At 43.3% G+C, this 22,642-nt stretch overlaps 1 pseudogene; it reads left to right on the top strand.

Moving 5' to 3' along the window:
- The first annotated feature begins 3,455 nt into the window (after positions 1–3,455).
- Positions 3,456–5,138, top strand: LOC114117910 (guanine nucleotide-binding protein G(I)/G(S)/G(T) subunit beta-1-like; annotated as a pseudogene).
- The last annotated feature ends 17,504 nt before the right edge of the window (positions 5,139–22,642 follow it).

Here is a 22,642-nt window from a genome sequence, read left to right as displayed (position 1 = left end):
AAACATAGACCTCAATTAACAAGACCAGAATTTAATATTTAGTGAAACGTATTTTTTTTTTCCTAAAGTTGCCTCTATTTTCATTAAGCTAGGCCAAGACTAATTTGTTTTAAGAAATAAGTTTGGTGTGCTGACCACATAGACTTCTTCTACACTGACTCTGCTGTAATTCCTCAGGAGTCTTAGACTAAATCCCCAAAAGGCCTCTCAAGGCCAAGATTTATTAATTGGTTCTACTTTCCCCCATTTATAAATGACTGACTGTAGAATAGAATGATCATTACTTTCTTACAACAATATTTCCAGTCTTTATATCTCCTCTCACTGACAACACATATCCGACTTGCCATACACACTGAAACATTTTCCTTGTCACTTTAGTAGATCTTGAGTCCATGATTTTTAATCTTTAAAAAATTAACCCCTAAAAAAACAAAATTAACCCCTAGTGAAAATCAAGAAGAAAGCAATTGTGAACTATTTGTTGCATTCGCAGTCTGATTAGCAAACTCAGGAACATATTTTAGAACCTCTAAAAACATGTATTTTTCCAAAGTACAGTTTTTCTCCATGTAATACAAGGCACGTGTCTAATAGATATATGTCTATGTATAACTGAGTGAAGTTCCTGAAAACCAAAAAAAAAAAAAAAAAAACCCACATCGGAAATCACGTCTACTCTAATAGAGTATAAAAATTTAAGTTACCAAAATAATAAAAAGAGTGGGGCATGAAGAAATGTTGCCACCTTGTGGCCACTTTGGGTAGCAACAATTTAAAACCTGTGAAGATGGGAACGTAATATCCCCAGGCCTTCAGGGATGCAAGGGGAAAAAAACCCTGTCGTCAACGAACGACCTTAGGTAGATCCTGGAAAAAAGAATTCAAAACCTGGCAATTGGTCAAGAAGCCAACCTTGGGAGTTAAGTTTTACTCACACTCTTTCAAAATAATCACACGAAAAGATTTCGGTATCACTGAAACTTCCTGCTGCTGCTGCTAAGTTGCTTCAGTCATGTCCGACTCTGTGCGACTCCATAGACTGCAGCCCACCAGGCTCCCCCGCCCCTGGGATTCTCCAGGCAAGAATACTGGAGTGGGTTGCCATTGCCTTCTCCACACTAAAACTCACAGAAATTCAAATCAAAACTACAATGAAGGTATCACCTCACTCCGATCAGAATGGCCATTGGTAAAAAGTCTGCAAACAAGAAATGCTGGAGAGGATGTGGGAAAACGGGAACCCTCCTACACCGGATGCTGGCAGGGTAAGCTGTTAACCGTCAGCATGGAGGAACAGGCTGGAGGTTCTGCAAACTAGTGAAAAGATGATGAAATTACTACACTGCTTAACCCCCTGCAGAAAAACATACATCAAAGCAGAGATCTAAATGGAGGGGTGGATACTATAAAGCTCTTGAGGAACATATACAGAACATGGCTTGATATAAATTGCAGCCAGTTCTTTTTGGATTCATTCTTAGAATAATACAATAAAACCAACAAATGGGACTTCATTAACCTTAAGAGCATTTGAGCAGCAGGGTAAACTATAAATGAAAGAAAAAGACAACCTTCAGAATGGGTGGGGAAAAAAGTGTTTGCAAATGGAGATACAAGGAATTCATCTCCAAAACATGCAAACAGTCCAGGTAGCTCAATTAAAAAAAATAAAACAATGGAAAAGTGGGCCAAAGATCGAAATGGGTGTTTCTCCATAGAAGGCACCGAGGTGGACATAAAGTATGCAAAAGATGCTCAGCGTCCCTAATCATTAGAGAAATGCAAATCAAAAGTTCAATGAGATGTCACTTCACACCAGTCAGCATGGCCATCTCAAAAATTCGACAACAATAAATGCTGAAGGGTGTGTGGAGAGAAGGGAGCCCTCCTACCCCAGATGGGAATGTAAATCAGTGCATCCACTCTGGAGAACAGTACAGAGGGACTTTCAGACACTCAGCAACAAAGTACCATGTGACTCAGCCATCCCATGCCTGGGCATGGATCCTGGGAAAACCAAAATTTCAAGATACTGCACGCCGACAATCATGGCAGCACTGGATACACTCGCCAAGATACGAAAGAAACCTGAGTGCAGAAGGACAGGCGAACGGTTAAAGCAGCCGGGGTCAGGTCAGCTCAGTTCAGTTCAGTCGCTCAGTTGTGTCCGACTCTATGCCACCCCATGAATCGCAGCATACCAGGCCTCCCTGTCCATCACCAACTCCCGGAGTTCACTCAGACTCGTGTCCATCAGGCCAGTGATGCCATCCAGCCATCTCATCCTCTGTCATCCCCTTTTCAGTGAGTCAACTCAGATACACAAACCCAGACATAGAAGGATGAAAGGAAGCCACTTCCAGTCACAGGGAAGGGCCAGAGACCATCACACTAGATGAACTAAGTGAGACGAAGTATCGCCTGTTATCACTTCTAGGCGGAATCCAAACATGGAAACAAATGAGCTTCTTTACAAAACAGTAATAGCTTCATATACTTAGTAAAGAATCGTGTTACCAAAAAGGAAAGGCCAGGTGCAGGGAGAAACATATGTTGAGAATAACATATACACACTACTAGTTATAAAATAATCCATAAGGACCCACTGTAGAGCACAGGGAACCCTACTTTGACTGTATATAACCTATATGAGAAAAAGAACCCCAAAAGAGCATATATACATCTATGTATAAATGAATAACGTTGCTTTAGACATTAAAAAAAAAAAACCCACAACAGTGCAAATCACCTATATACTCAAATTCAAAATAAACATAACAGGAAAGAAAGAAAGACAAAAGAGCTGCTGACTCTGTTCCCCTCGGGCCTTGGGGACCTGAGCTGGCATCACGTCCCTGGGGCCTGAGCAGGCTAGGTCCCCAGGCGGGGCTGTCCTGGGGCTGAGGGCGCTGGGGAGGATATGCCAGCCAATCAGCCCCCCAGCCCGGTCTCCAGATCCTGTGGGACCCTCCTGCAGCAGCACTAAACCTAGTGCCCCCAAAGGATGGTGGGGTCTCTGGGCTGGAAGAGCTTTGCAAAGTGCCCTGGGCCCCGTGTCGCCTGGTGGTGGGGTTCCCACCTCCAGCCTCCTTCCTTAGGGTCACCCCACTGAGAGGACAGGTCCCTCTGCAGAGTGGTGTTGCAATCATTGGGACCGCCTGGGGGATGAAGGGGAAGGGGGAAGAAGTAAGGAGACACAAGCCTTAGGGCTTCCCAGGTGGCGCTAGTGGTAAAGAATCCATCTGCCAATGCAGGAGACGGAGGAGAAGCGGGTTCAATCCCTGGGTCGGGAAGATCCCAGGGATCCATTCTTACTGACAACCCAGAAACCAGATTTGCCCTAAGGCTCTGGTTGCCCAGGTAACCAGAGCGGGCATGAAGAAATGCTGCCACCTTGTGGTTATTCCCCGTAAGAAGCACTTGAAAACCGGGGCTATTGGGCTCGGCTCTAAATGACACCAGCCGAGGGGCCGCCGCGCCCATCCCGATGGCTGGAGGCGTCTGAGGTGCGGACGGAGGCTGCGGCGGCGGCGGCAGCGGGAGCGGGAGCGGGCGCGGGAGTGGAGCAGCCGCCGCGGGACCGACCGGACCGAGCTTCGCCGGCGCACCTGCCCGCAGCGCCCGCGGAGCGGCCGGAGCACGACCACCTCCCGGAGCGGCGGCTGAGGCGGCGGGGAGCGGGCGCGGCAGGCGGGACACGGCGTCGAGCCTTTTCTCTGTTGCAGACAGTTTTACGTGTTTGGGAGAACAGACCAGCAGCACTTCTGAATTAAGATCTCAGATTCTTTGAGGTGGCTTTGAAGAGCACTAAGATTAGAAGATGAACTTGACCAGTTACGGCAGGAGGCCGAACCGCTTAAAGACCAAATTAGAGATGCTCGGAAGGCGTGTGCAGACGCGACTCTCTCTCAGATCACAAACACTGACCCTGCGGGAAGAGTCCAGACGCGCACCAGGAGGACGCTGAGGGGACGCTTGGCCAAGATCTATGCCATGCACTGCGGCACCGACTCCAGGCTTCTAGTCAGTGCCTCGCAGGACGGTAAACTTATTATCTGGGACAGCTACACCACAAACAAGGTCCATGCCATCCCTCTGCGCTCCTCGCGGGTCATGACGTGCGCTTATGCCCCTTCTGGGAACTCCGTGGCCTGCGGAGGCCTGGATAACATCTGCTCCATTTACAGTCTGAAAACTCGTGAAGGGAATGTCGTGTGAATCGTGAGCTGGCTGGACACACAGGTTACCTGTCGTGCTGCCGTTTTCTGGATGACAATCAGATCGTTACCGGCTCTGGAGACACCACCTGTGCCCTGTGGGACATCGAGACTGGCCAGCAGACGACCACATTCACCGGACACACCGGGGACGTCATGAGCCTTTCACTCGCTCCGGACACCAGACTGTCTCTGGTGCTTGTGACGCTTCAGCCAAACTCTGGGACGTGAGAGAAGGGGTGTGCCGGCAAACCTTCACCGGCCACGAGCCCGATATCAACGCCATCTGTTTCTTCCCGAACCGCAACGCATTTGCCACTGGCTCAGACGACGCCACCTGCCGGCTGTTCGACCTCCGTGCGGACCAGGAGCTCAGGACCTACTCCCACGACAGCATCATCTGCGGGATCACCTCCATCTCCTTCTCCAAGAGTGCGCGCCTCCTTCTCGCAGGGTACGACGACTTCAACTGCAACGTCTGGGACGCCCTCAAAGCCGACAGGGCAGGGGTCTTGGCCGGGCATGACAACCGCGTGAGCTGCCTGGGGGTAACTGATGACGGGATGGCCGTGGCGACGGGGTCCTGGGACAGCTTCCTCAAAATCTGGAACTAACCCTGACAGCAGGTGGACGCCACAGTGACTGGAAGACCGTTCCAGCCTTGGACCGTTGCAGATAGCATTTCCCATCTACCCCTACTAACGCGGACGCCCTGCACCCCTCAGAACTTCAAAAGCGCAAGACCTTCCCCTCATTTACTGCTGAAACCAACAGCACAGTTCCCACTGAGAGAAGAATCTCTGTGCTGTAACTAAAACGAATCCTGCATTCCTTCTGGGACCATTGTCTTTGTTTTCCTTTTTTGTTTGTTTTGAATGAATTTAAAAGGAAATACTATAATAAAAATGTTAACAAGAAGGTAAAAAAAAATAAAATGACACCAGCCCTAAAGAAATCTTCCGGGGTAAATCCCATGAAGAGAATTCAAAACAGGACTGACTTTCAAGAAGCCACTTTCCGGAGGTTAACTGTACTCCCCCATAGAAGGTAAAAAGCCCGTGGAAAGATACTCATCATCAGTAAGTAGTAAAGAAATGCAAATTAAAACTACCATGAGCCATCTTCTCACACGGCTCAGAACGGCCATCCTCAAAAGATCTTCGAAGCTTAAGTGCTGCCGAGGGCGAGGGGAACAGGGAACCCTCCTACACCGTGGGCAGGGTTGTAAATGGGTGGGTGCAGCCACGAAGGAAAATATCTGGAGGCTCCTTGAAACACAAAATAGAGAGTTACCCCGTTTTCCAGCAATACTACTCCTTGCTTTGATCTGGAAAAAATCCTAATTCCAAAGAATATGTACATTTCTATTTTCAGGGCAGCACTATTCACAATAGCCAGGTCAGAGCATTAACCAAAAATCGACAGAAAAATGAAGACTAACTGGCCCATCTGTACAGTGGAATACACTCAGGAAAAAAAAAAAAAAACAAAAACTACCATGAGCAGCAGCATGGATGCACTGAGAGATTATCACTGAGGTATGAGACCAAAGGCAAACATCCTAAAATAGTACTGAAAGGTGGAAGCCAGAAATTCATGCAAATGAAATAATTTGCAAATAGAAACAGACTCAGAGTTAAAAACCAGCTCATGATTATTTTTTAAAAACGTTGCAGGAGGGATGCACTAAGAGGGATTAAAATGCTCACATCACTACATATCAAACAGGTCATCTAAAAGGACCAACTGAACAGCACAGCAAGTTGAAGGAAACACACTGTGATAACCTTCATGGGAAAAGATCCCCCAAAAGAACAGCGGTACATCTATTTATGACTGAATCAAGTTCCTGTACACCTAAAACAAACAGAGTCAGAAATCAACTCTATGAGAAAAAACTAAATTATCCCAAAAAGTGGAGGATGAAAAATGCCGCCTTGTGGCTGCTTTTGGTAACAACTGAAAAACCTGTGCTGACCAAAATACACCTGTTCTCAACAAATGTCCTGGGATAGGTCCTGGAAAAAGAATTCAAAACAGGGCAGATGGTCAAGAGGCCAACGTAACTTGTTAATAGCCAGGACAGAGTGCCGGGGTCCAGCCCCGGTGGATCCAGGGTGATTCAAAGGTGGGGACGGAGTCGGCGTCTTTGGAAAAATACATATTTAATCACAGATATAGAGAGATTAGAAATGGATAGTGTAGTAGGAAGATCAGTGGAGAAAAGGAGGCTGAATAACTTGGATTACGTGGAATAGCATCCATGCTCCAGATGGGAATTCAGCCAGAAAAACGGGAGCAAGAAAGAAGCGACATGGGGGAATCAGTCTTTCCGGAAACTGATCCGATTTCTTTATTTTTGGGTTTGCTTATATACCTTTTGTTACACATAGGGATGAATACAGAGTCACGCGGGGGTCAGCAGTCCTGACCTTTATCAAAATCAGGTGCTTCACATAAATGTATATAAAAAAAAGGTCTTAGAGATATTACATCATCTTCTGGCCATGAGTGAGACCTGCTGACATTTTATGATCCTTTCTTTCTGATAACCAAAAAAACTTATTTCTTCCAAGGGTGTTTTTTCTTAAACCAGGCACCACCCTCCAAATAAAGTTACATTCCTATAGGGTGAGGGTGTAGTGAGTTACAATCAAGAAAGGAATTTATTCAACCCAAGGTTAACATGATTAGTCTTAAAGGTTAATACTTATTTCTCCTATATGCTTAAAGGTTAATACTTATTTCTTCCTATATGCTAGTTATATTCATTATAAGGGTAGGGTACATGGAGATTTAGCAGCAAACATCAACCCAACAAATGAAAATCGTTTCACCAATGCTCCCCTTAAGATCTATTTAGTCTTAAGATATGATAAAGTTACATTCTTACACAGCAAGGACACAGTGATATATAAGTGCAGTGATCTATTACAAAAGAGAAAATCCATTAACTCAAAAAGTCTAGTATTGCTAACATAAAAAACTACCATATTTCCTTTGCTATATTCCAAATACATTGATTAATATATTCCCAGGTGCCTAAGGATATAGAGGCCTGGTGGCGATCATTGACTCAACAAGAAGAAAAAGTCCTACGCTAATTAAGACTCTCAAAATACTCCAAAACTCTCTGTGCTGTTTATGGTTGAGAGGTAGTAAACAATCATGTGCCTAGTGGCGGCAGTAAGGATAATCCTGTCACACAAGCTAGTCTGTCAGCAGAGAGGTTTGACCTGAGACATCCTTGTCCCACCCAGCGCAGGGAATTAGCAACAATTATTGACACAATAAATGAAGAACCCTTCACCAAATAATTCCTAACCAACCCATCATACTAATAATTTCTAACTCCCCAAAAGAATTTGCCTTTAGTAAGTCTAAAACATCTCATGCCTCTCAGGTTGGGAGGCTGTAAACAATCACATGTAGCCGGACAAACCTATGCAGGCGGGCTAGATAACCTTCAGAGGAGTCCGTAAGCTGAAACACTCTTGTCACGCCCAAGAATTTTTATTGCCTTGGAACTGCACGTTTACTCCTTCTCAGAGAGAAACGGTTATGGGGGAGAGCCCCCGTAAAGTCAGAGGTGTAGGTGAGAGCATAAAACAGACTCTGGTTTTGGGGCTGATGCTCGGGAACAGGGGGTTTCCTGAGGCTTGATCACGCCTTTGCGTATGCCAAGCCTCATTCCTCATGACCTTTGCCATGGGCGGAATTCCTCACGCTGGCCCCTGGCAACAGAGGACAGGGAGGAGGGTCCTTAAACAAGCAAAAAGAGAATGAAATTACAACATTCCTTACCCATTTAAAGAAAAACTCCAAATTAGTTAAAGAAGTAAATGGAGAGACAATTACTCCCTACCATTAGAGGAAAGCATAGGTAAAACAGGCTTTGACATAAATCACAGCAAATTCCCTCTGGATCCACCTCTTAGAATAACGAAAAATAGAAATAAGAAAAACTCAGCAAAGGTCTTCATTAACTTTAGAAGCACTTACACAGCAAGGGAAACCATAACAAAAGAAAATGACAACCCTCAGAGTGGAAAAAAGTTGGCAAGAAAATATACCAACAAGTAATTCATCTGCAAAACAAGCAAACGGCGCATGCAGCTCAAAAAAAAAAAAAAAAAACCCAACAAAAAAACAAAAACACACACACACACACACACACACACAACAGAAATGGGCCAAAGATCTAAATGGATATTTTTTCAAAGAACGTATCCAGATCGCTATAGTTCAGTTGAGTTCAGTTCAGTCGCCATTTCCTTCTCCAGTGCATTAAAGTGAAAAGTGAAAATGAAGTTGCTTAGTCGTCTCCAACTCTTAGCGACCCCATGGACTGTAGCCCACCAGGCTCCTCTGTCCATGGGATTTTCCAGGCCATAAAGCTCATGAAACGATGATTCATAGAGAAATGCCCATCAAAACTGCAACGTGGTATCAACGCACACCCCTCAGAACCGCCATCTTCCAAAAGCTCTATGAAGTTTAAATGATGCGGAAGGCGAGGCAAACAAGAAGTCTTCCTACACTGTGGGCGGGGATGTAAATGGGCGGGGGGCCGCAATGAAGGAAAGCAGTGTGAAGACTGCTGAAACACATTAAACAGAGTTACTGCATGATCGGGCAAGCCCACCCATTGCCTTAGGTTCGGAGAAAACCTAATTTAGAATGATACTTGCAACCCTATTTTCAAGGCAGCAATATTGACAATATTTAATAGAGAGCCTCCCCAGTGGCTGAGCTGGTAAAGAATCCACCTGCAATTCGAGACCTGGGTTCAGTCCCTAGACTGGGAAGATCCCCTGGAGGTGGGCGTGGGAACCCACTGCAGTATTTCTGCCTGGAGAATCCCCAAGAACAGCAGAGCCTGGCGCGTTACAGTCCATGGGGTCGCAGAGAGTCAGACACGACTGAGCGACTAAGCCCAGCACAATAAAGAGCATCAGTCGAAATGTCCATCAATAGAGGAATAAAGTCACTGACCCATCTACGCACGGGAATCACTCAGCTATCAAAAAGAGCGAAAAAATATCATTGACAGCAGCATGGATGGACCGAGATTTATCATAGTGAGTGAAGTCAGTCAGGAAGGGAAATAAATATATCACAGGTGGAATCTATAAACTCATATGAATGAAGGAATTTATAAAGACAAACAGACTCTCAGACTTAGAAAACCAACTTATGATTATTAAAAAAGAAGAAAAACAGGTACAGAGAGGGAGACATTAACAGGTTTCGATTAACATATACTTATAACGTATTATCAGGTAGATAATCCAAAAGGACCTCCTGAATAACACAGAGAAGTCTACCAAACACACTGAAAGAACCGACCTAGGACAAACCAGAAAAAGAATAGATACAGTTCTCTATATAATTGAATCAAGTTCCTGTAAACCTGAAACAAGCACAACAGCGGAAATCCACTCTACTCCAAGAGAAAATAAATATTAATTTAGCCCACAAAACAAAACAGCGAAAAAAAACAAAAAACAAAAAACAAAAAACAGGGGAGCATGATGTGCTGCCCCCATGTGGCCTCTTTTGGTAACAACAGTGGGAAAACTGCAGACCGGCACTTAACAGGCTCCAGGACCGAGGGCTGTAGGAAGACGCACCCGTCTTCAGCAGAGGCCCTCGGTGGGCTGGGGGAAGATTCAGAACAGGGCCAGTGACCACACGGCCCATCTCAAAAGATCAGCTTTACTCACACTGTTTTTAAAAATATCACATGAAAAGCTTTCAGCATCGTGAAATGTTACAGAAATGTAACTCAAAAAAGTACAAGGAGGTATCAGCTCATAAAGGTCAGAACAGCCTTTGTCAAAAAGCCTTAAAAACGATAAAGGCTGGAGAGGTTGTGGAGGAAAGGGGGCCCTCCTACACTGATGCTGGGGCTGAAAGTTGCTAACAGCCACGACAGAGGACGGAGTGGAGGTTCCTTCAACTTGTGATCAGCGAAAGAATTTACATCTCTCCCTAACCTCTGACAGATGAAGGACTTTCAAATCGATTCAAGAGTTTTATGTAGGGATGATTCCTCTAAATCTCTTGAGGAAAATATATGCACAACACACTTTGACATAAATCACAGCAAGCTCTTTTTGGGTCTCTTAGGTAGAATAGGGAAAAGGAGTCCAAAATGGCGGTGGCTACAAGACAAGGAAGGGAAAAGCCTGCGAAAATGAAACAAAAGAAGGTCCGAGGACCGGAGTGAAGACCTCAGGGAAACCAAACAACACTCCTGGCTGGCCCAAATTACATAGGACAGGCCCAGGGAGAGAGAAACATATAAACAGAGGGGCCAAAGCCAGCTCGCTCTCTCTCCGGCACGCTGGGGTGCTCTTCTCCTCCGGTCTTTAGATCAATGTGCCCTCACGCCTTGAAGATGGATTTTCCTGCTATCTTCTAAATAAAATAGAGCTGTAACACTGAGCTGTAACACTGATTTGTCTAAGAGCTATAACATGGTCCATTCGAGAACTGAGAGCTATAAAACGGTCTATCCAAGACCTGAGAGCCGTGACACGCCGAGTGGGTTTTAATGTCCGTCACTCCAAATCTTTGTTGTGATGAGACAAAAAATCAAGGAACATACACTTGCACGACAGATCTATATTCAGAATTATTAAAAATAAAACTAAACTAAAAAAAAAGGCACCTCATTAACCTAAAAAGGTTTTGCACAGGAAGGGTAACCCTAAAGGAAAGAAAAAGACAACCCTCAGAATGGGAAAATAAATGTTTGCAGCCGAACTTAAAAATAAGGAATTGGTTTCCAAAGATGCAAAATGCTCATGCAGCCCAAGATTTAAAAAAAAAAAAAGAACGCAGCAGGAATACAGGCAAAGATCTAAAAGGACATTTTAAAGAAGGCATCCAGATGGCCATAGAGCACATGAAAAGATGCTCAGGACCACGCTTACAGAAATGTCAATTGAAACCTCGATGAGGTATCACCTCACGCCCCTCATACAGCCCCCCAAAGACTTACAAAGGTTAAATGCTGTGAGAGCCGGGGGAACAGGGAATCCTCCCACACTGTGGGCAGGGAAGGAAATGGGTGGGGGCGGCCACAAGGAAAACCAGTATGGACATTCCTTACAACACGAAACATAGACTTACTACCTGATCTGGCAAGGCCACCCCTTGCTTTATATCCAGAGAAAAGCATAATTCAAGATGATACTTGCACCCCTATTTCCAGGGCAGCACTATTGAATCTCTAAGACAGAGCATCAACCAACATGTCCATCAATAGAGACATAAAGAGGAACCTGTCCATCGAAACACTGGAATACACTCAGCCATCGGAACAAATGGAAAAACGTCATTTTCAGGAGCATGGATGGACTGAGAGTTTACAATACTGAACGAAATCAGTCTGAGAGAGAAAGCAAACTATCACACACATGGGGAATTGATAAATTCCTCAAATGAACCAATTCATAAAAAGAAACAGCCTCACAGACTTAGAAACATAAGTTTATGATTATTTCTTTAAAAAGGTTGGGGAAGGGAGACAATAAAAGACAGGGATTAACAGATACACGCTACTTACTGTCAGATCATCCAAATGAACTTACTGAATAGCACAAGAAAGTAAAAAACACACTGAAGGAACCTATATGGGAAAATACTCCGGAAAAGAACAGAATAGATATACCTCTATGTATAATTGAATCAAGTTCCTGTCAACCTGAAACAAACACCGCAGAAATCAACTCTACTTCAATAGAAAATAAAAATTAACAGCAGTAAATAAATTCACTGAAATGAATAATTGTGCAGCATAAGCAAATGCTGCCCCCTTGTGGCCGCTATTGGTACAACAATGGAAAAGCCTGGGCTGAGGGTACTTGCTATTCACGAGGACTGAGGGGCTCTAAGGAAGAGACACCTGCCTGAAGAAATGTCCTAGGTGCGTCCGGGAAATTTTTCAAAAGAGGGCAAAAGATCACGAGGTCGATCTCCGAAGCCCGTTTTACTCACACTGGTATTAAAAATATCTCATGAGAAGCTTTCAACTTTGTGAAATGTTATCGAAATGTAAATGAAAATTAAAATGAGGTATGAGCTCGTACTGGTCAGAATGGACTCTGTCAAAAAGTCTTAGCAAAAATAAAGGCTGGAGAGGTTGTGGAGAAAAGCGAGCCCTCCTACGCTGATGCTGGGAATGTAAGTTCTTAACAGCCACGATAGAGGACGGGGTGGAGGTTCCTTAAACAAGGGAAAAGTTAAAGCATTTACATCTCTGGCTAACCGATTACACACAAACTCCAAATCGAATAAAGAGTTACCTGGAGGGACAATTACTCTAAACCTCTAGAAGAAAATATAGGCAGCACACACTTTACATAAATAAACCACAGCAAATTTTTTTTTTTTGGATCTACATTCAGAATATTTCAAAATAAAACTAAACTTTAAAAAGGCATCTCATTAACCTGAAAAGCTTTTGCAGAGTAAGGGCAACCCTGAAGGAAAGAAAAAGACAACCCTCAGAATGGGAAAATAAACATTTGCAACTGAAGTTAGAAACAAGGAATTCATCTCCAAAGACACAGAGTGCTCACACAGTGAAAGTGAAACTCGCTCAGCTGTGTCCGACTCTCTGTGACCCATGGACTGTACAGCCCATGGACTTCTCCAGGCCGGAATACTGGAGTGAGCCGCCTTTCCTATCTCCAGGGGATCTTCCCAACCCAGGATTCGAACCCAAGTCTCCTGCATTGCAAGCGGATTCTTTACCAGTTGAGCCACCAGGGAAGCCCCCACAGCTCATGATCAAGAAAAGAATCAGCCCAGGAGAAAAACTGGCAATAATCTAAATGGACATTTCTCCAAAGAAGGCACCCAGATGTCCACAAAGCACATGAAAAGATGCTCAGGACCACTCTTATAGAAATGCCAGTCAAACTGCAACCAGCTATCAATGACGCCCCTCAGAAGAGCCATCCTCCAAAAGATCTCCAAGGATGAAATGCTGCAGAGGGCAAGGAAAACAGGGACTCCTCCTACTCTGTGGGTGGGGATGGAAAAGGGTGGGTGCAGCCACAAGAGAAAGCAGTATGGAGATTCCTTAGAACACTAAACAGACTTACCGCATGGTCTGGCAAGCCCACTCCTGGTCTTAGATCAGTAGAAAATCAAAACTGAAATGATAGTTGCACCCCTATTTTCAGGGCAGCATTATTGACAATATCCAAGACAGAGCATAAACCAAGCTGTCCATCAACAGAGAAATAAGGAGGAAATTGCCCATCAAAACGCTGCAGTCCACTCAGCCATCGAAACGAATGAAAGAAAAAGTCATTTTCAGGAGCATGGATGGACCGAGAGATTTATCACACTGAGTGAAGCCAGTCAGAGAGGGAAAGAAAAGGATGACATACAGGGAGAATCGACAGATTCCTCAAGTGAACCAATTCATAAACTGAGACAGACTCACAGACATAGAAACACGAGTTTACGATTATTTTTTAAGGTTGGGGAAGGGGAACAATAAGAGATTGGGGCTTACAGAGACACACTACTTATTGTCAGAGAGATAACTGAAATGGACCTACTGAAGAGCACAGGGAAGTCTACTCAACACAAAGAACCTATTTGGGAAAAGACCCCGAAAAGGAGGAGAATTAGATGTACCTTTATGTATAACAAAATCAAGTTCCTGTCAACCTAAAACAAACACAACAGAAATCAACTCTACTTCATTAGAAAATAAAAGTTAACCATAATAAACACCTAATTGTGCAGCATAAGGAAATGCTGCCGCCTTGTGGCCACTTTTGGAACAGCAATGGAAAATCCTGTGCGGATGGCACTTCATTTTCATCAGGGCTGAGGGGCTCTAAGGAAGAAACTTTGGCCACCTCATGAGAAGAGTTAACTCATTGGAAAAGACTCTGGTGCTGGGAGGGATTGGGGGCAAAAGGAGAAGGGGACCACAGAGGATGAGATGGCTGGATGGCATCACTGACTCGATGGACGTGAGCCTGAGTGAACGCCGGGAATTGGTGATGGATAGGAAGGCCTGGCGTGCTGCGATTCTTGGGGTCGCAAAGAGTCGGACACGACTGAGCGAGTGAACTGAACTGAACTGAACTGAACTGAAGGAAGAAACACCTGCCTGAAGAAATGTCCTAGGTGCGTCAGGGGAAAAAGAGTCAAACCAGGGCGAAAGATCACGAGGCCGATCGCCAAACTGTTTTACTCACACTGTTCTTAAACATGTCACATGAAAAGCTTTCAACTTTGTGAAATGTTATAGAAATGTAAACCAAAACTGAAAATCAAAAATGTAACAGGAGAAGAGGAAAGATATACCTATTTGAATGCAGAGTTCCAAAGAATAGCAAGGAGAGATAAGAAAGCCTTCCTCAGTGATCAGTGCAAAGAAATAGAGGAAAACATAGAATGGGAAAGACGAGAAATCGCTTCAGGAAAATTAGAGATACCAGGAGAATATTTCATGCAGAAATGGGCAAAATAAAGGACAGAACTGGTAAGGACCTAACAGAAGCAGAAGATATTAAGAAGAGGTGGCAAGAAAACACAGAAGAACTATCCAAAAAAATCTTAATGACCAAGATAACCACCATGGTGTGATCACTCACCTAGAGCCAGACGTCCTGGAATGCAAAGTCAAGTGGGCCTTAGGAAGCATCACCATGAACAAGCTAGTGGAGGTGATGGAATTCCAGCTCAGCTATTGCAAATCCTAAAAGATAATGCTGTTAAAGTCCTGTATTCAATATGCAGGGAAATTTGGAAAACTCAGCAGTGGCCACAGGACTGGAAAAGGTCAGTTTTCATTCCAATCTGAAAGAAAGGGAATGCCAAAGGATGTTCAGACTACTGCACAATTGCACTCATCTCACACACCAGTAAAGTAATGCTCAAAATTCTCCAAGCAAGGCTTTAACAGTATATAAACTGAGAACTTCCAGATGTTCAAGGTGGATTTAGAAGAGGCAGAGGAGCCAGAGATCAAAAGGAGGGGAACCCTAAAGGAAAAACAAAATAACCCTCAGGATAAAAAAATGTTACAACCAAGGTGAAAATAAGGAATTCATCCCCCAAATATGCAAACCACCCATGCTGTTCAATTAAAAAAGTGGTGGAGGGCAAAGATCTAAATGGATATTTCTCCCCAGAAGACATCCAGGTGGCTATAAAGCCATGAAAAATGCTCACATTGCTAATTATTAAAGAAATTAAAAGCAAAACTACCAGAACATATCACCTCACCCAGCTCAGAGTGGCCTATCTCCTGAGGTTTACTAACAAAATGGCAGAGAGGACGTGGAGACACGGGAAGTCTCCTACAATGATGCTGGCAATGTAAGCTGTTAACAGTCAGGATGGACAGGGAGCTTCGTTAAACAAGGGGAAAGAGAAAGAATTTACGTCTCTCCCTAACTGCTTACAGAAGAAAAAATCCAAATAGCTTGAAGAGTTAAATGGACAGAAGATTACTCTAATCCTCTTGAGGAAAATATAGGCAAACACACCTTGACATGAATTACAACAAGTTCTTTTTGAATCTATGCTTAGAATAATTAAAACTAAAACTAAACTTTAAAAAGGCACCTCATCACCTAAAAAGCTTTTGCACTGCAAGGGCAACCTAAAGGAAAGAAAAAGACAACCCTCAGAATGGGAAAATAAATGTTTGCAACAGATGTTTAAAATAACGAATTCATCTCCCAACATACAAACTGCTCACGCAGCTCATGATAAAGCTGCAATACAAAACAAAACAAAACAAAACAAAAAACCCCCCTATCAATCCAGTAGAAAAACCGCAAAGATCTAAATGGATGTGTCTCCAAGGAAGGCATGCAGATGGCCATAAAACACATGAAAAGATGCTCAGGACCACTTTTAGAGAAATCTAATCGAAACTGCAATGAGGTATCACCTCACACCTCACAGAATATCCATCTTCCAAAAGGTCTACAAAGGAATCATCTGCGTCCTACAAAGGTTAATTGCTGCTGAGGGCGAGGGTCACAGAGAATCCTCCTATACTGTGGGCAGGAGTGTAATTGAGTCGGTGCAGCCACAAGGAAAAGAGTATGGAAATTCCTTAAAACACTAAATACAGACATACCACTTGAACTGGCAAGCCCACTCCTTGACTTCAGTTCAGTTCAGTCACTCAGTGGTGTCCGACTCTTTGTGACCACATGAATCACAGCATGCCAGGCCTCCCTGTCCATCACCATCTCCTAGAGTTCACTCAGACTCACGTTCATCAAGTCCGTGATGCCATCCAGTCATCTCATCTCGTCCCCTTCTCCTCCTGCCCCCAATCCTTCCCAGCATCAGAGTCTTTTCCAGTGAGTCAACACTTTGCATGAGGTGGCCAAAGTGCTGGAGTTTTAGCTTTAGCATCATTCCTTCCAAAGAAATCCTAGGGCTGCTCTCCTTCTGAATGGATTGGTTGGATCTCCTTGCAGTCCAAGGGACTCTCAAGAGTCTTCTCCAACACCACAGTTCAAAAGCATCAATTCTTCAGCGCTCAGCCTTTTCACAGTCCAACTCTCACATCCACACATTAAAATGATAGTTGCACCTCAATTTTCAGGGCAGTGCTATTGACAATATCTAAGACAGAGCATCAACCGAAGTTCCATCTATAGAGAAGTGAAGAGTCACCTGTCCATCTAACAACTGGCATACACTCAGCCATCCAAAAGAATGAATGAATGACATTTTCAGGAGCATGGGTGGACTGAGAATTTATCATACTCAGTGAAGTCAGAGATGAAAGAAGAAGTATCACTTAGAGGGGGAATCTATAAATTTATACAGATTAGTTAGTTAGTTAGTTAAGTTGCTCAGTCATGTCCGACTCTTTGTGACCCCATGGACTATAGCCCACCAGACTCCTCCATCCATGGGATTCTCCAGGCAAGAATACGGATTAACTAACTATAAACAGAAACAGACTCACAGACTTAGAAACCCAACTTATGACTTAAAAAAAAAAATGTAGTGGCAGGGAGACCTTGAGAGGTTGTGGTTAACAAAAACACACTATTTATTACCATATAGATAATGCCAGTCGACCTACCAAATAGCACAGGGAAGTCGAATGGATACGCAGAATAGATATACATCTGTGTATAACTGAATCATGTTCTTGTAAACCTAAAACAAACACAACAGAAATCAACTCTACTCCGATAGAAAATAAAAATTAACCAAAAAAGAAAAAAGAGAAAGAGAGATACCAAGGGAACATTTCATGCAAAGATGGGCACAAGAAAGGACAGAAACAGTATGGACCTAACAAAAGCAGAAGACAGTAAGGAGAGGTGGTGAAAATACACAGACGATCTATACTGAGTTTCCCCTGTGGCTCAGCTGGTAAAGAATCTGCCTGCAATGCAGGAGACCTAGGTTCGAACCCTAGAAAGGTTGGGAAGATCCCCTGGAGAAGGGAAAGGCTACCCACTCCAGTATTCTGGCCTCGAGAATTTGACAGACTGTATAGTCCATGGGGTCACAAAGCGTTGGACACGACTATTAAGGAGAGGTGGTGAAAATACACAGATGAACTATACTAAAAAGATCTTATAACACCAGATAATCCCAATGGTGTGACCACTCACCTAGAGCCAGAAATCCTGGAGTGAGAAGTCAAGTGGGTCTTAGGAAGCATCACTATAAACAGAGCTAGTAGAGAGGATGGAATTCCAGCTGAGCTATTTTAAATTACAAAGGATGATGCTGTTAAAGTGCTTCATTCAATATGCCAGCAAATTTGGAAAACTCAGCAGTGGCTACAGGTTGGAAAAGGTTAGTTTTCATTCCAATCCCAAAGAAGATCAATGCCAAAGAATGTTCAAACTTCTGCACAATTGCACTCATTTTACATGCCAGCAAGGTAATGCTCAAAATCCTTCAAGCTAGGCTTCAACAGTATGTGAACTGAGAATGTCCAGATGTACAAGCTGGATTTAGAAAAGGCAGATGAACGAGAGATCAAATTGCCAACATCCACTGGATCACAGAAAAAGCAAGAGAATTCCAGAAAACATCTACTTCTACTTCATTGACTATGCGAAAGGCTTTGTGCGGATCACAACAAACTGTGGGAAATTCTTCAAGAGATGGGACTACCAGACCACCTGACCTGCCTCCTGAGAAATCTGTATACAGGTCAGGAAACAACAGAACTGGATATGGAACAATGAACTGATTCCAAATTGGGAAAGGAGTACATCAAGCCTGTATATTGTCCTCCGCTTATTGAACTTATATGCAGATAACATCATGCAAAATGCCAGATTGGATGAAGCTCAACCTGGAATCAAGATTGCCAGGAGAAATATCAATAATCTCAGCAAAGAGGAACCAAAGAGCCTCTTGGTGAAAGTGAAAGAGGAGAGTGAAAAAGCTGGCTTAATACTCAAAATTCAAAAAACTAAGATCATGACATCCAGTCCCATCTCTTCATGGCAAATAAAAGGGGAAACGATGGTAACAGGGAGAGACTTTATTTGCTTGGACTCCAAAATCAATGCAGAGGGTTACTGCAGCCATGAAATTAAAAGATGCTTGCTCCTTGGAAGAAAAGCAATGATAAACCTAGACAGTGTGTTAAAAAGCAGAGACATTACTTTGCCAACAAAAGTCCATCTGGTCAAATCTATGGTTGTTCCAGTAGTTATGTATGGATGTAAGAGATGGACCATAAAGAAGGCTGAGTGCCAAAGAATTGATGCTTTTGAACAGTGGTGCTGGAGAAAACTCTTGAGAGTTCCCTTGGACAGCAAGGAGATCAATCCAGTCCACCCTAAAGGAAATCAGTCCTGAATATTCCCTGGGAGGACTAATGCCAAAGCTAAAACTCCAATACTTTGGCCACTTGATGGGAAGAGCCAACTCATTGGAAAGGACCCTGATGCTGGGAAAGATTGAGGACAGGAAGAGAAGGGGACGACAGAGGATGAGATGCTTTGTTGGCATCATCAACTCAATGGACATGAGTTTGAGCAAGCTCTGGGAGTTGGTGATGGACAGAGAAGCCTGACATGCTGCAGTCCATGGGGTCACAAAGAGTCGGACATGACTGAGCGACTGAACAACATTGTGGTCTCGGGAGAGAGGAAGGCATTGTAGAATGTGAAAAGAGTCCAGGATGTGACTTCCCAAAAGACTTTATAGAAAGCACATTTAATGTAGTAGGCAATAGTTGAAACCTAGATCCTGAGATCTCCATCAGAATAACACTCAGTCAAACATAAAGGTGGACCTCTGTCTTTATGAGGAAGGCAGCATGATTTTATACCAGTAAGCTGAGAGAGTGACCTCTAGTCTAGAGCGAAGGAGGCAGAGAGCTCAAGAAAGAGGAAGGTTAGAATCATGTGAATCATCAGGAAGCTTTCTGTCTATATTCACCAACTCCCATTTTTTCCTCAAAAGCAGAGATCGTAACCTCTATTGTAGGACACAGACGATTCCAGGAGACATTCTACGAATGAAGGAATCAAAATCCCGAGGGTAGATAAGGGATTTTGGAAGGCAGCTGTCCTCACCCGAGAAGACCAGGTTCCCATAGTTCTCTAACATCACATCCCTGTACAATTCCCGCTGACCGAGGTCCAGGCGCTCCCACTCCTCTTGAAAGGTTGTTGCTGAGCCATAGAAGACGCTGGGATTCTTGGCCTCTGAAGGAGAATTTGATTCATGGCCAGAGACGAGGCTTGATCAGTCAGAGCTTTTGTGTAATAGAGTTTTATTAAAGTATAAAAGAGATAGAGAAAGCTTCTGACATAGACATCAGAAGGGGGCAGAAAGAGTGCCCACTCACTAGTGTTAGCAAGGGAATTATATACCTTTTAATTAGTTATCCCAATGAAACAAAAGATTGTCTGGTGGTTGTAAAGATCTTCCTAGACCCACTCCCATGATTTACATTTTAAGATAACAGGATTAGCCAGAAGGTTTTCAGGAAGGAGAAACTGTCCTCAGGCAGGATATATTGTTGTTGTATAATCCCTAGTACAGAGTTTAAACTGAGTTGTGTAATTGACTAAGACTAAGGACTGTAGATAAAAAAGTTTGTCCTTTCCTTCTCCTTGAGAATTTCAGACCCCTCTCTCCTTGGGGACCTCCGGACTTCTTATCAACCTGCCTAGGAATTGACTCTCTCACTCTTGAGTGAACTCTATGGCCACATCCCGGAATGTCAGCCGTCCCTGAAATACAAAGGACAGATGCCATGTGACTGTGGGAAGACTTCCTAATGTGACCCAAGTTGAAAACAGCAAGTACAGAGAGCTAGTTTTTCAATGAGAAGAGTGTCTGATGGTATACAATAATATACTTTTTTTACAGAGTAATATGCTCTAGCGCATTTCTAACCTGAAGAAAACAGGATGACAGATGATCCACAAAGCCACTTGGGCTTCCCTGGTGGCTCAGATGGTAAAGCATCTGTCTGCAATGCAGGCGACCTGGATTCAATCCCTAGGTTGGGAAGATCCCCTGGAGAAGGGAAGGCAACCCACTCCAGTATTCTTGCCTGGGGAATCTTATGGAGGGAGGAACCTAGCAGGCTATAGTGCATGGGGTTACGAAGAGTAGGACATGACTGAGTGACTGATTCATTCATTCATCTGGGAGAAAAATTATTAAATGTGCTCAACAGAGGCATATTTAGTTTTGAGGGTTTTCCTTGTGTTGCACTGGATAAATATCAGTCAAAGCAGATTTTTTTTTTAAAAAGCACATTATGATTCAAGAGTTCTAGGGTGGGCCCACAGTTTTTCACCTTGAACAAGCATAGTTTTAACTAAATGTCTGGTTGATAAATGGCCATTGTGAATAGCCTGGAGTTGGTGATGGACAGCGTGGCCTGGCGTGCTACGATTCATGAGGTCGCAAAGAGTCGGACACGACTGAGCAACTGAGCTGAACTGAACTGAACTGAAAAGAGCCATGGCAAACAGCCATGGCATCCAGTCCCATCACTTCAGGGCAAATAGATGGGGAAACAATGGAAACAGTGAGAGACTTGATTGTTTTGGGCTCCAAAATCACTGCAGATGCTGACTGCAGCCATGAAATTAAAAGATGCTTGCTCCTTGGAAGAAAAATTATGATGAACTTAGACAGCATATTAAAAAGCAGAGACATTACTTTGCCGACAGAGTTTCATCTAGTCAAAGCCATGGTTTTTCCACTAGTCATGTACGGATATGAGAGCTGGACTATAAAGAAAACTGAGTGCCAAAGAATTGATGGTTTTTAACTGTGGTGTTGGAGAAGACTCTTGAGAGTCCCTTGAACCACAAGAAAATCCAACCAGTCCATCCTAAAGGAAATCAGTCCTGAATATTCATTGGAAGGACTGATGCTGAAGCTGAAACTCCAATACTTTGGCCACCTGATGCAAAGAACTGACTCACTGGAAAAGAGCCTGATGCTGGGAAAGACTGAAGGCAGGAGGAGAAGGGGACAACAAAGACTGAGATGGTTGGATGGTGTCACGGACTCAATGGATACATGGTTGAGTAAGCTCTGGGAGTTGGTGATTGTCAGATGTGCTGCAGTCCATGGGGTCGCAAAGAATTGGACACAACTGAGCGACTGAACTGAACTGAAAAGAGCCAGGTACGAATTCATAGTTATTATTGAACTTTATGCGCTTTACAGATTTTACAGGTTTAATTGATTAGTAAGCAGAGAAAACAATCCTTTTGACCATTTGCGAACTATATAACTTTCTAACAGTTTTTTACTTTGTAATCTTGAATGAGCCACATAAATAATTTTAGATTAAAAAATAGTGGTGTTCAAAATTGTTTGTAATATTTGATTAAATATTCAGAAAATGTAGAGCTTTGGATTTACTTCAATGGATCTGAGCTCGATTTTATGTAAAAAGAATTAAGTCAACACAAAGACCTGACTGAGCGACTGAATTGAACTGTTTGCAGAGACCACTCTAATACATGTTTTACCAGTGGAGGTAACTGGCAAAAATATCAAAAAGAGAAAAAATGTCATATACTGTCAACATCTTCATGCACACAAACATACACTAGTTAGGAGAAAAATGATTCATGTTTATTAAATCAGGAATAGATTTCTGTGCTTAAATCTTATAATTTATTTGTGGCAATATTCTGTTTTTTTTTTTTTTAATACACTAGGGTGCAAAAACACATAGACAAAATTAGAGCTCTTGGTTCTGAATCTTTTATTCCTTTGAAAATCTCTATCATTTGTATTGCATTCTATTTTAGATATAATGGTTAAACATAAGGAATAACATTCTTGTAAATATTGTAGAAAATACAAAGATGTGATAAGAATTCTGTCTGGAAAATGAGTGTGGAGTATATTACTAATGGAAATGATCAGACATGGGCTTGAGTGATGAA

Source organism: Ovis aries, chromosome 14 (genome assembly GCF_016772045.2).
Source record: "Ovis aries strain OAR_USU_Benz2616 breed Rambouillet chromosome 14, ARS-UI_Ramb_v3.0, whole genome shotgun sequence".
NCBI lineage: Eukaryota > Metazoa > Chordata > Mammalia > Artiodactyla > Bovidae > Ovis > Ovis aries.
The sequence above is the reverse complement of the archived record's forward strand: the minus strand, read 5'-3'. Positions and strand labels throughout refer to the sequence as shown.